Source organism: Triturus cristatus, chromosome 8 (assembly GCF_964204655.1).
Source record: "Triturus cristatus chromosome 8, aTriCri1.1, whole genome shotgun sequence".
Classification (NCBI taxonomy): domain Eukaryota; kingdom Metazoa; phylum Chordata; class Amphibia; order Caudata; family Salamandridae; genus Triturus; species Triturus cristatus.
Genome location: NC_140591.1, coordinates 317,490,442 through 317,503,468, shown reverse-complemented (window position 1 = coordinate 317,503,468; position 13,027 = coordinate 317,490,442). Strand labels below are relative to the sequence as shown.

The window sequence follows — 13,027 nt, the reverse complement described above, 5'->3', positions numbered from 1 at the left end:
ATTGGAGTAGATTGGAGCAGATTGGGGTAGATTTGAGTGCAGTGTGGTAGATTGGGGTGGAGTGAGGTAGGTTGAAGTGGCTTGGTTCGTGAACAAATCTCAGCATGCCCAATATGTTCCCAAGAGCAGTTACAGGGACTGGATGTGAGCGAGTTGCAAGCTGAAAGCCTCTAACAGTCAGAGCTGCTGGCTTTGGAGTTGGGAAACCAGGTTCCAGCCTCGGCGTTGGTTCAACATCCTGTGATATTGGGCAAATCACATAATCTCTCCGTGCCTACCAAAAATTAATGTGTCCTTTTGTAACGTAACTGGTGCTCATGTAAAGCGCTCCAATACCTTCAGGTTGAGTTAGCGCTATATAAAACTGCCAAAACAATAAGAAAGTTGGTTCTGAATAACACAGCGAAGGTGCAACTTCTCCTAGTATGTGTGGTTGTTTAGTATAGTAGCCCTGAGGTACTATTTGGTTTATCAAAGGGGTACAATTGGGTGTTAGACAAGTATCATACTAGAAGAAGCAGTCATGGTTGTGTTAGAGATTGGTACAATGGTTGAGAGCGGTGCACACATAGAGGCACTCCGAAACAAGCTGTGTCGGTGTGTAATGCTTCTTCTGAATTCAGACCAGTGCAAAATATATGTAAAGTCAAAGCTTGAGAATGATTGAAAAAGTGCCAGTTTGATAGCTTGCTTGGTCTTTCTGCGCCAATTTATTTCGCTTTTCGGCAAGCAGCTGGCAACAAAATATGTTCTTGTGTACCTAGTGTGGGAGCTCTCTACGAGGAGGCAGCGCTGTTTAAAGAACAAAATGTCCTCTAGTGTTTATCGCGTCAAATATTCTGTACCGTGCCTGGTACAGCATGACATTGATAGGCAGCTATATTGCTGCTGCATTTAAATCCATCACAGAATAGCGGCTTTTAAGTGTTTAACTCAATATACCTTCACACCACCCTCCAACCCCCCACCACCTCACACTCGCTTTCTGCTGTGTGATGGTTTTTCTCTCTCATCCTTTTCTTCAGTATCCCGGAAGGACATATTGAAGTGAAATTGAAAAAGTAGTAATTATGTGCAGAATAATGCCAGGGTGGGGTCTGGGAATCGTGTGGGAGAAGCACTTATTGTTCTGTTCTCTAGGATATAATTATACATTCCTGCGTGTATTTGTTTAAAAAAATGATAATTGATAAATGGCTGACATACCCTGAGAGCCATGGTTTCCTGTTGCTTCTCCCCGGTGCAATGATTTCGTTGTTTAAAATGAACAGGCCTTCAATAGAGGTATTGTAATTATTTTCATAGAATAAAAATGCATATAACAATTTCCTTCACTATAATGCATGCATCTTGACATTCTCACAAGGAACAGCAATGTATCCCATTGAGCTGAAAAGCTGCTTTAATCCGATTAATAAAACATATTCTGAAGAAAGGAGGAAAATGCTACCAAACTCCTGTTTTTCTATACTTTGGGGTTTCTAATTTAACTATTTATAGTGTTTCCAAAAAATTGACAAGATTTATAGAACTGTGCAATCATTTGCCCCTCTTCTTGCGCAAGGTCTGAAAATCTGAAAGTCCTTACTTTTCAGTGGTTTGATTGCTACCTTGAAGAATTTTGAGGAGATGGACATCTGCCCTGCCGATGAGTATTCATTGGCAACCCTGCACCAGGTGATGCTGGAGTGGACCTTGGTGTGCAGGAGACTACCGGTTTCCATCGCAAAGTGCAGTGCTCAAAATCGCAAGACAGGCCTTAAAGAAGATGGTTTGCCACAACATTGACTACAGAATTTGTAACTTTCTCTGTGTGTTTATCACTGTCACGGAGGGCATCACTCTTCCATACAACCTTAATGACAATTTCTGATACTGTAGCAGAAATATCGGCAAGTCGCAGTACACTTTTTTTTTTAGATATTGATCACCCTGCCCTTAAAGAGCCATACTCACGAATTACAATTACTTGAAGCATTTCTAATATTTATTTTGACCCCTTTGCATTAGATGTAAGTTCATTCTAAAGGGCAGTGTTTGTGGTGATAATGAGTGCAGGTCAAAGGTGGTGGTGCAAAGCATTCAAGGGTCAGTATTGAATTGGTGCAAATTGATTGTGGATGTTGTCAACAGTGTGTGGATCTCAACTTTTGCATCACGGATGCATTGTGATTTTTATTCTATTGTATTTCAGGATTTATATAGCGTTTTTAACTCCGCTCTGCGTTGCCAAATTACATTTTCGAATGGGTGGCACGTTGGATCTTGGGGGAAGTGTTATATTTGTTGTGATTCTACGTGGGAATTGATTTGGTGTTGTGCTGGAGCAGCCAGATAGGTTCTCTTATCCTGTGGCTCAGCCATTGGCAATGTGATTTGATGATAAAGTTCGAGAGATAGCCATGCAAACCATAGTTCCAAATACTCTGCATGAAACACCTAATGTTTCAGAGTTTCTATTATTCTAGTCGGCTGGGGAAAAGAGGCAGGTATATACCTGGATGTTCTGTGTTCTACGTAGTCCAGTTGGGGGCAGGGTAGATTGGCACTCCAAACATATATGCAGCTACAGAATACTAAAATAGCCAGAGGGGCAGCAGGCTGTTGTGTGTGTGTGTACACCAAAAAAGAGGGGTAATCAGAGAAGGCTCATTAATTCATGCACCAGGCATAGATCCTCTAACATCAGTAAAATGATTCCTGACGCTCAAGAGTGGGATTGGTGACCTGAGCTATAGCAACGCACCATTATAAAGGCAGGGATACTACCTGCTGCTGTTCAATTAAAATTCATGAGCAAGGAAAGACCTCTTGGGGTAATCAAGGTGGGCAACCTGAGCAGAAACTACACAATATTCAGAAGACCCAAATTCCACCTACTCATGCTAGGCCAAAGGAGGCCACATTTTGTAGAAGGGGGTTCACCCCAAGCTCCTCTCATGTTTCAAAAGGTAGATGAGCACCAGTTGGTCCAGCCCTAGCTGTAGGTTGCTACCCTGACAGCACAAGAACAAACCAATAAACCTGTTTGTCCTCGCCCGCCCATGTGCACCCACTACGGTATCTTAGACACTGGAGATCCTTGCTCTTTCTCCCTTACAGGAGGAGGTATCCTCCTGCCTTTTATGAAGTTCCTCCCAGGCAGTGGCCTTTGATGTAGCAAAATGTATCCAAAGAGGTGTCAGTTTTCATTCAGCCACTCTATTGGTCCGGAGCTGCAAACGGTGTTTACTGAGTCTGCTAGACACTGCAGCTCACATCCGCCTTAGGAAAGTAGAGCATTTGCCTGCCATGCTCATATGAGAATTCTATTCTTGGGAACCTGTAGTTACTTTTTAGGGGAAAATCAAGCTGCCCCCTACTACTTCATAGCTAGTCGCATGTTTCAGACTTGCCTTTCTGATTTCTTTGCATATGGTCCCATCCTGCTAACCCGTACTGCTGCAGAGATATCACCCACAACTTGCTTTGATCAGCATTAGACGTTCAAGAAGGTTTGGCCTTGGAAGAAATAACTTTACTCACTCATGACTTTTACCAGAAAGGTCTCGGATTCAAGACTGTTAGTTGGTGCACCATGAACTACATCAAATAATAATGGAGCCAGTTTTTGCACTAAACTATCCCTAGTTGTGGGCACTTTTCTATATTGATTCCTGGGTCAGGTGTAGTGAAAAGACTGCACTTGACATGAAAAATAACACACGAAAGGGCTGTGATTTTGTTTGTCATACTTCATGTTGGCATCTCTTCTAATTTACAACTGAACAGCTCAGTGAGCTAGTAAGATTTGTCAAGATCACGTGGTGTCATTGGAGCGCATCCAAGCTCAAAGCGCAGTGCTTGAACCACTGCAAAGCATTTCATATTTCGCGATCACTAACCACTATCTACTTTGTGTAATGCCATAATGATAGCTTTGAAAAATGCTTTCCTGCATGTTGTACGGCGCTTGCAAATCACGCCACGAAAAATCGAGAAGGCATTATTAAGTGGTCAGAAAATTGGTAGGCAGGCGTTTGAACTGAAACCCCAGCTTTGCCGCTTGCCCTGCTTGTGACTATCTTGAGTATGTCACTGCAAAACTTCATGTCTGTTTTTGTCTTGTTTTTCTTTGCATGAGGTGACATGCAGCAGTTATGAAAATGAGGGCATGTTGATACTTTCAGAGATTTGTGTGCCCACTTTTCACATTTTACAGACTTGTTAATCAAGAGCCATACATTAAGCTTCCTGTGCAAAGAAATTGGGATTCCCCCTCACACCCATGCAGACTTTCAAGGCAAAGATTAGAGGTAGATGATGGCCCTCCTCCACCAGGACCCCTTGGGTGGATGGGGATTCAGGGCCCTGTGTTACACCCTTGTTAGGATCTGATATTGTGCATTGTATATCAGACAGCTGTACACTACCAAAATGCTGCATTTTGATGGGCATCTAGCTAGTCGATAGCTACACAAGAGATTCATAGCTAGTACTTGACACAACTCTCATTGCAGTATCAAGCTATGTCTCTCTATGCCTTCTTACCACAACAGCTGCCTGTGGATAAAACACTAGTGTTTCCCTAACTCTTAGAATGTCCCTGAAGTGCTGAAGAAGACTGCTTTAGAAGCATTCTCTTCCCTGTAAAGAATCATTAAACATACATAAAAATGGTTCACAAGTTATTAAAATAAATGAGTTCCAAAAAAACTCCATTCCATGTCTTTGTTTTATATATTTAAAATGTTGCTAGCCTGTGTAAATTGTGTAGTCCTTGGCAATGTTCACTGTTCTTAAAATAGCTACCTGATTGTTCTGTCTTATTTACAGTATAACTTGTTTTTAAAAACATCTTTGACTGTCGTTGTTTAAAAAGACCACAGGAAGCCACGTTTAAAGACAATGATGATATATTTTTAAACGTGGTTTATAGTTTCCTTATACTTAACTCACACAAAAAATGACTTTGAAGCCAGTAAAGAGAGATGAAACTAGGGATAAAAGGCGGTGGGGGGAAAAGCAAAAAGAAAAATGAAATTTCCAAGCAACATTCGGAGATTCTCACTGCACAGCTGTTCATTTTAGATATGAGATATGTCTGCAAATTGATTTCTGTACCTCTGAAAAAACCTACACCCATACATTGAAATGAAAGATTAACAATGCTTCTCAATCTACCTTAACGTTTCTGGATTAACATTAAGAAGGTTTCAAGCTAAGGATATCCAAGATAATCTGAGGATACAGATGTGTAATGTCAATTGTGGACTTAGATAGGGCCATCTCTAATTAACAATTTGTATCACTTTCAAAATATATGATGCCATACATTTCTAAAAATTGCGTATTTTTAAGCAGCTTTTTCCATATCTGCAGTAACTCAATGCCCGTTTACTTCAGGTGCGCCATACTAAATTTTTTTATTCAACAGCTATTATTCCCGCAACAGGTCAACTAGAATTGCCTCAATGTTTAATTTAATATAGAATGTTGACACACTAGTCATTTATTAAATGTCTGTGGTGAAACCACAGTGGGACAACGACAGGCTGCTGCTGTGTTTAAAAATGCATATTTCACCAAGTTTTAAGATTACTTTGTTGTGACATTTCCAGTGTTTCATTGCAGTTGAGTGACATTCAACTGCCAAATATGTGACACTTAAGAGTGGCACTTTCTTGCGAGTAAAACCAAGAAACGGAGTGCATTGAAATAAATCAAAGAAAGTGCAACCCTTTAAGCAACGAGTAGCTCTAATAATATATTGAAATGAATGCAAAACTCCTGAAAGGGAAAGTCACTAACCTACACCCTCTTTCTAAGATGACTGTACTGCAAAAATCAATTGCGGCACCATCAGTCATCAGAATTAAGATACACCGTGCGGAAGTTTGCAGGGGGGGTGTCTGTGGATCCATATGCTTAGCTTGACACGTCAGTTGTGGATTAGAATTATGCAAAAGGCACAGAGCACGTTTTAGAGTCCAGTGTGTTTGAAAATCTAGTGATATTCAGAAACAACAGCGCTGGCTGGTGAAGTTTCAAAGTGGTGCGGCATCAGAGGAACCCATGCTTTCGCCAAGGGAATGAACGCAGTGACCAACCACAATCGTCCCAAAGAGGGAGAGGAGTTATACCTGCACGGTCTACTTAAGTTAAAAGCATAGTTTCATTGATAGGATTTCTCCTCATGTTTGCACTGTATCCAGTTGAACACTGTACACCAAACATTGCTTGTAACATAATTATGTGAAAAGAGATTGTTTGTTGCGTAAAATATCATTTTTTAAAATATTTAAGTCATCAGCCACCACAGAACCCAGTGAAAACAACCTGTACGTGGGTGAAAGGCCAAAGATACAGTTAGAGGTTGAAGTCTTTATAGACCGAGAGGCTGTGCTGCAGGAACATGTGCTACTTTTTTGACCAGAAAAGCAGCAAAGGTTAATAATGGTTCAGATTACAATTGCTAATTTTAATAAATGGACATGAGTACATTTTACCCAACTCTTGAAATGCAGCACATTGCACAGCTTCACATTTGTAAGGTAATTATGATAAAACTGCACACTGTCAAAACAAAAAAAAGGACTCCAAATAAGGATGTACTTTATCAGGTGGCCCTAACATAAAAGAGGCTGTGCACACTCCTTTAACCATCACAGTGTCTGCAGCCAGCAGTTCTGATTTAAGCTGCAGCGGGGCAAGTTTTTGGGGAAAATGCCACTTCGATTATCCTAGTCTTTATTTTTGACATCATTCACATCTTGAAACTGTGAGTTTAATTGCTATGTGTGCTTTTTTAATTGCGTGTTTTATGGGTGTCAGCACATCTCAAAGTGAGGAACAAGATAAAAACATGCTTTGTAAGCAGTCCTCATATTAAATTCCTACTAAAGAGGGAACATCCTCAAGCAGATTCTTTTACAGGTTTTATCCTTTTCCTCCCCTTCTTTCTGCAGAGTGGCTTTCTGACGGACACATAAAACAGGTCAACCACACCTAGCCACAACACATAGCATTTAAACATTTTAATGTGCCATCGATCTTTCACAGTAGAAAGAAAAACCGACTCGGCCGGCAGTTCAACGATAGCCTGTGCCGTGGTGAAATAAATGAATACAACTACCTGCCCTGCCTGGTACTCCTGCTCTCCAGTGTAGGTTACTCTCTTGTCGTGACTGAAACAGTGACTGAGTGTTCCATTGTTATCATGATGTATTTGACTAACCTCATAGAATCCTACCACTGGGGCCTTCATGCAGCATTTTATGAACACTCACGGAGCTAAACTCTTGCGCAGGCTTCAATGCGCCATGTTTGGCCTCAGTCTCTACCCAACGCTCTCTGAAGTTCTACGAGAGAGGAGAAAATAAATCATCCATGTCCTGCCTTCTAGACGAGAGTGACTTTAACTAGTGCCCTTTTGAATAATTGGAAGTAAGTGAACCTTGTTTTGAAGGGGTGAGGGGGAGAGAGAGAGAAAGAGAGAGTGATGGGTTTTACACTTTGTGGAGGAGCGAAAACCTCCAAAGAAGGAAAGTGTTGTACCTGGATGTGAGAAGCCGTGGAACCTTGACTGCCGTCTGGTTCTAAGTTCTCGGGGAAGGATTCTGGGGGTGGCATTTGGAGGAGAGTTGGCAGAGGGACGGCTGCATCGGCATCACAGGGACACACTGTCTTTCAATAAATGCGTCTTCAACAATCCTACCTCTCCGATGTGGTCTTTCCCCCCAAAAGACTTTGGCGACTATCTGCTAGCCTGATTCTGTGATCGCAAGCAGCCAGAACCCACCTTGTGCATTACAGGACTCGCTTGTCAGCTGGCGGTATCCTCGGCAGTCCGCTGTGCCGCTGACACATTTCTCAACGAACTTTTTGATCACCCGGACACTGCAAACTCATAAGGAAGAGCCGGGGTGAGTACTGCCAAAAAGTACTATTTGATTATCCGCGTTGGTGCTTACGTCACACACACGACTCGCATCACGTGACGCACGACACGTATCACGTTGGAGGCCATTTTGAGGTACTGTTTGAGATATTTAGGGATTCGCATGTTAGGGGCTTTATGAGTCAAGCAGTTCTCATAGGGCACGATTCTTTGATTGCAGCTGTTTCAAGTTAGCCGACTGCAAGGGTAATGTGTTCCCAGTTTTTTGCATTTGTGAGAAGCATGGTCACAGCACGTAGGAGTACTCTGCATGGGGCTGGTTTACTTTTTGATAAGCCAGCAAGCAGGGAAAGGCCATAGTCAAGGCAGGAGATTACCATAGCATTCACAGCCAGCTTCAGATCTTGTAAGGAGAGAATGTGCTTAAGCTGCTTGAGTTTTTTGATGACTTAGCCATGGCTTTGATGTGATTTTTAAGGTTAAGATTAAAGCCGGTGGGGAACCCAGGGATTGAGCAGAGGTGGCTTGTTTGGGGGCGATATCAGCCAACTTTAATGATTCATATCAAATAAAGTTGGTCACTGGGTCAGAGGGTTTTGGTGTGAGGAGGAGAAATTCGGTCTTTGAGCTTGAGGTGCTTTGTCTTCATCCATTTGCACATTCTCAGAACTGAGGACTTTAACTGGAAATAAATTCAGTAGTCTAGTTTTAGATAGTTTAGTGTCATCTGCACACTGATGGAAGGAGACGCTATTTCTCGAGGTCACTGAGGGTTCAACAAAGATAAAGAGACGGTGTGCAAAGATGGGGCCATGTGGTAGACTGCAAGTTGAGGGAGGGATCAGATAAGTTATTGCCAATGTTAAAGATTTGAGAATACTCTGAAAAAATAAAAATAATACCCCTGTAACAGTTTCCCCAGTCCGCCCATCCTGTTTTTCAAATTGTCAGGAAGAATTTGATGGTTAACTCTATCGAAGGCTGCAGGTAAATCCAGTAGGATGGGGAGGCCGCTGGACCTTTTTTGTGAAGAGCAGAGGATATCATAAAACACCATGAGTTTTGCAGATTTATTACTGGAACCTGCTCTGAAACTAGATTGGAACTTACCCAATAGGCCATTCGCCTGCACATGTTTTGTTGTTTGAGAGGATACACATTTCTCAACAACCTTGTCCAAAGAGGGTAGATTGGAGACGAGTGGTTTTCGACAGAAGGGTCAATAGTAGTTTTCTTTACAGGAGCAGCTTTAAGGCAGTTGGGCACAAAACCATTTTTGGGAGATCTATTGTAAGGTTAAACCAGTGAGGAAGACAAACCTGCCAGGTTTTTTGGATATGGCAGGAGGGAATGGACTACCAAAGCAAGAGGAGCTTTTTATCAGAAGAGAATCGGCTTTCTTCTGAGACGATGGAGAATGAATCCTAAGATGAGATAGGTTAATGCCAGGATGGTGGAGTCAGAGGGAAGTTGGAAAGTTAATCCGTGATTGAGGAAATGTTATTAGAAATAGTAAGTTTCTGTGTGACTTGATAAATGTTCTTACTGAAGAACTAAAAGCATTTGTTGCATCAGGAAAAGAGGGAGCATTGGTTTGCTAATGATTAATTTCAACAATTTCTTGGGCATCTTCTTGGAAAGGTTACTTTGGGAGTTGGGGCATGCAGTTTTCTCTGAGAAGTATTTATAGCTTTCCTGTTCAGTTTGCGCTGCATAGTTTTCAAAGGGGTTTTTGTTACTCTTGCAGTCTCTTAGCTCTACAGACCAAGCATCTCTTTAGAGTGAGGCTGGAAAGGGCCATTTGGGGGTCCTGGATATGTTCAGGGGTCTCCTGTATAGAGGGATAATGAAAGAGTTATGTTTTTCAATGAGGAAGTTAGAGTCCCGGGAGGTGGGAGAAAGGACATGAAGACCAAAGAGGTACAGATGCTCTGGCAGTTTTTAATCAGTAGTCATGACCCCGTGTGTATTTATACTTTTGCTTGACTATGAGAAGCAGTGGTGCTGGTGGGAGATAAGTAAAAAGGGACAAGAAAATGGTAATTCCAGTCTAAGGTTATCGGGTCTAGGGTTTGGAGAAAATCTTGTTTGAAAATATTAAGGTTGATGAGACTGTAGCATCTGCATTGAGCAGGTTTCTTAGAGTTGAAAAATATCATTAGTGAGAGGAAGCCAGATCAGAGGTAGTATGGTTAGAGGATTGTTTCCACCTGAAGTTGAAGTCTCCACGAAGGATGGTGTAGAGTCTGAGACGGTTTGGTGTGAGGAGAACATGCGTGCATCCTCAGCAACGTGGTGATTGTAGATGGCAAAGATGTTCCTGAAAGAGGTTGTGCATTATGTGAAAGAAGCGGAGGCCAGGGTCAGGTCCACAGACCTGACATGGCACTGACCTTCTCTCAAAACATATGTACAGAGGCCATTACCAACTGGTGCAGCTTCATTTTCATGTAGTACTAGCATAGCTGCAATCGGGAGCACCTCACCACTTCTTAAAAGGTTTTCTTCTCTTACCTTTTCTCCAAAAGTATATATTTTAAAAAAGCCTTTTGTAGGTTCCTTTGGTTGGAAAGTCACTCACTACAAATATAAGATGCCCTGAAACTGTCCATTTAAAGCAGTGTACATAGTTTCCAGTGGTTACAACTTTCGGCTCTACATTCCTGTTCCTAAAAGGGTGATGTCCGTGTAAAATATTAAGAGGAAGTCATTGGTTTCTGGGCCTTCTCGGCTGTGGTTTGTTGCATATATTCTCTCTGTTTTCACATTTCAGACAATATTGGTTCATTTCTCAGGTTCGAATTTGCGTTTGTGATATTGCATCACTGGTGTGCCACTTGTGTACAGCAATGGCTGTCATTTTGTTAAGACATTATACTGCTTGTATACTTGCTAACTGGTGATCTAACACAGTCTGAAAACTAGTTGTATCTCCTGTTTACCTATAACTACAGCAATCCACAGTATTTATGTGTTTTTGCTTGGATTATCACTGTTCATGTAATACTTAAATCAACCACTAAAAGTCTTAGGTCAGGTGGGAGTAGGGTATGGTGAACTTATGTGTTTAACTGGCTCACATGTGGAGGGAGGTGCTATTGTCACCAGTAAACAACAGACAAAGTTTTGAGTTTTTCATGTCGTTGGCAAGGTAAGGAGGTAGGGCTAGTTGAATTCATTTTTATTGTTGAATGGATAGAAGCTGATGTTGGAAGTTTTCTTTTCTTCTTCACTTGTTTTGCACAGGAAGCGAATAGTCACCCATTGTCTAATGTTTTGTTGGTAAGCCTTGAGCTCAGACTGTTTTGCCTCAGTTTACTCTCAGGTGCAGTTGCTTGCCTTCTGCCATACTGAGAAGCCTTGTTCGTCAACAGTATCTCCCAAAGATTTCATATTTTCACTAAAAGGTATAGAATTTGTATAGACCCTGCAGATAAAATCAGAAAGGTTATTGTTGGTTTGTGAGATACATTTCTTGGTCATTCTCCTTGAGTGCCACCTCCCAGGAAATATATGAGTCAGTTCCTCCTGCGCCTGGGACTTGCATCTGTTTAAGTAGGGCTTTGAGCAGCACATTGTGGTTTGTGGGGTCACATCTGCAACATGAGTAGTAACATTTCCAGATCTCCAAGGAGTGCACTCTGCCTGTGACCACTTTTGATGTGGACCTTTCCGTGATAGGCGGGAACCAGAAGCCAAGCTGTGTTGGTCCAAGAACATTGGCCTAGGAGATAAAATGTTAAATTTGGATTGCCTAGTTACCTCATTTACCCCAAATGAGTTGTGTGGGTCTTTTGTCTTTCTTTTTCTTTCATTATCTTTATTCGACTATCAACCGATAGCGATAAAAGCACAATCGTTAAAAGGACCATTACATCATGCTAAAACATTAAAACACATACATATATTTTAACCATAGCAGTTTTAAAACAACTTTAAAACAAAATATGATAATCCCACGCAAAATGAGTGGACCTTTTGTCAACATTTGTGACAAATGGCTCACAGATCAAGGCTTTGCATTCTGACTGCACCATTCAGTGACTCCACACAAGCAGTTGCACCCACTGGCTCACAATATGAAAACGAGACTATTCAACTCAAAAAATGGTTTCAGTTTCTGGACACAGTGTTGTGTTACTGCTTTTTTAAGTATGAAGTACAGTCCTCTTTTATGATTCACTGTCCAGATTAAATGATACATATGATGTAGAACGTGCAGCCATAAATAATGTGCAACGACAAAAGCAGCGTACTCTATGCAGAAATCACTGTGCACCTCCTCAAGAGACTGCAGACGATATAGAACGCAGCGGCCAGACTCATCCTAGACCTCCCTAAGTGGGTCCACATCCAGCCGCGGCCGCTGCAGGTAAAAGCGGTGCGGCCGGGTGGGGGTGGGGGGTATTTCGAGAGATGACCACGAGGGAAAATTAAATAAATAAATCATTTTCCCTCGAGGTAGTCTTGACAAATGCCCCCACCCGGTCTCACCGCTCTTACCTGTAGCAGCCGTGGCTGTCCACATCAGTCCCTACCTAAAGAAACCCGGCTGGCTCCCCATCCAGAAGCGATGCCAGTTTAAGATGCTGATCCACTCCTTCAAAGCCCTCCACACTGAAGGACCAGCGTACATCAACCACCGACTGAACTTCCACCTTCACTCCAAACCCCTGCGCTCCACCTCCCTCGGCCTCGCCCATGCCACAAAGGCTTGGAACATCTTCCCACTTCACCTACGGACCTCATCCTCTGTGCTGGAATCCAGAAAAGGACTCAAGGCCTGGCTGAGCCCCTGCAGCAGTACTCGGCGCCTGCATACCGCCACGGGTGAATAGCCTGGTTTTATAAATCTGGATTGTTTGATTGATTGAATCTCATGCTGTGCCTGAGAAGGTGCAGCTTGCTTTCAAGATGATTGCAGCAGAATCGGGTGCAGGGGCTGTGCCCTGAGTGTGAGGTGCTCTGGGGGATTTGTGAGCAACGTCGCTACGCCCTTTCTGATTTCATCCTACTGAAACACCTGACTCGGGAGGGTCACATACAGTGGCGTTGCGTACGAGGGACTTTGCATATATGCGACTTCGAAAATAGTTGTTTTATTGCCCTCGTGTTTTTTTCCTCACTGGAAGATAGCTATTGGGGGTC

The 13,027-nt window shown here is 42.4% G+C and overlaps 1 protein-coding gene across 4 annotated transcripts in view; it reads left to right on the top strand.

Moving 5' to 3' along the window:
* The window catches only part of SPATA13 (spermatogenesis associated 13), a 158,203-nt gene that overhangs the window by 85,241 nt on the left and 59,935 nt on the right, over positions 1–13,027 (top strand). The gene's annotated exons all lie outside the window — the stretch shown is intronic.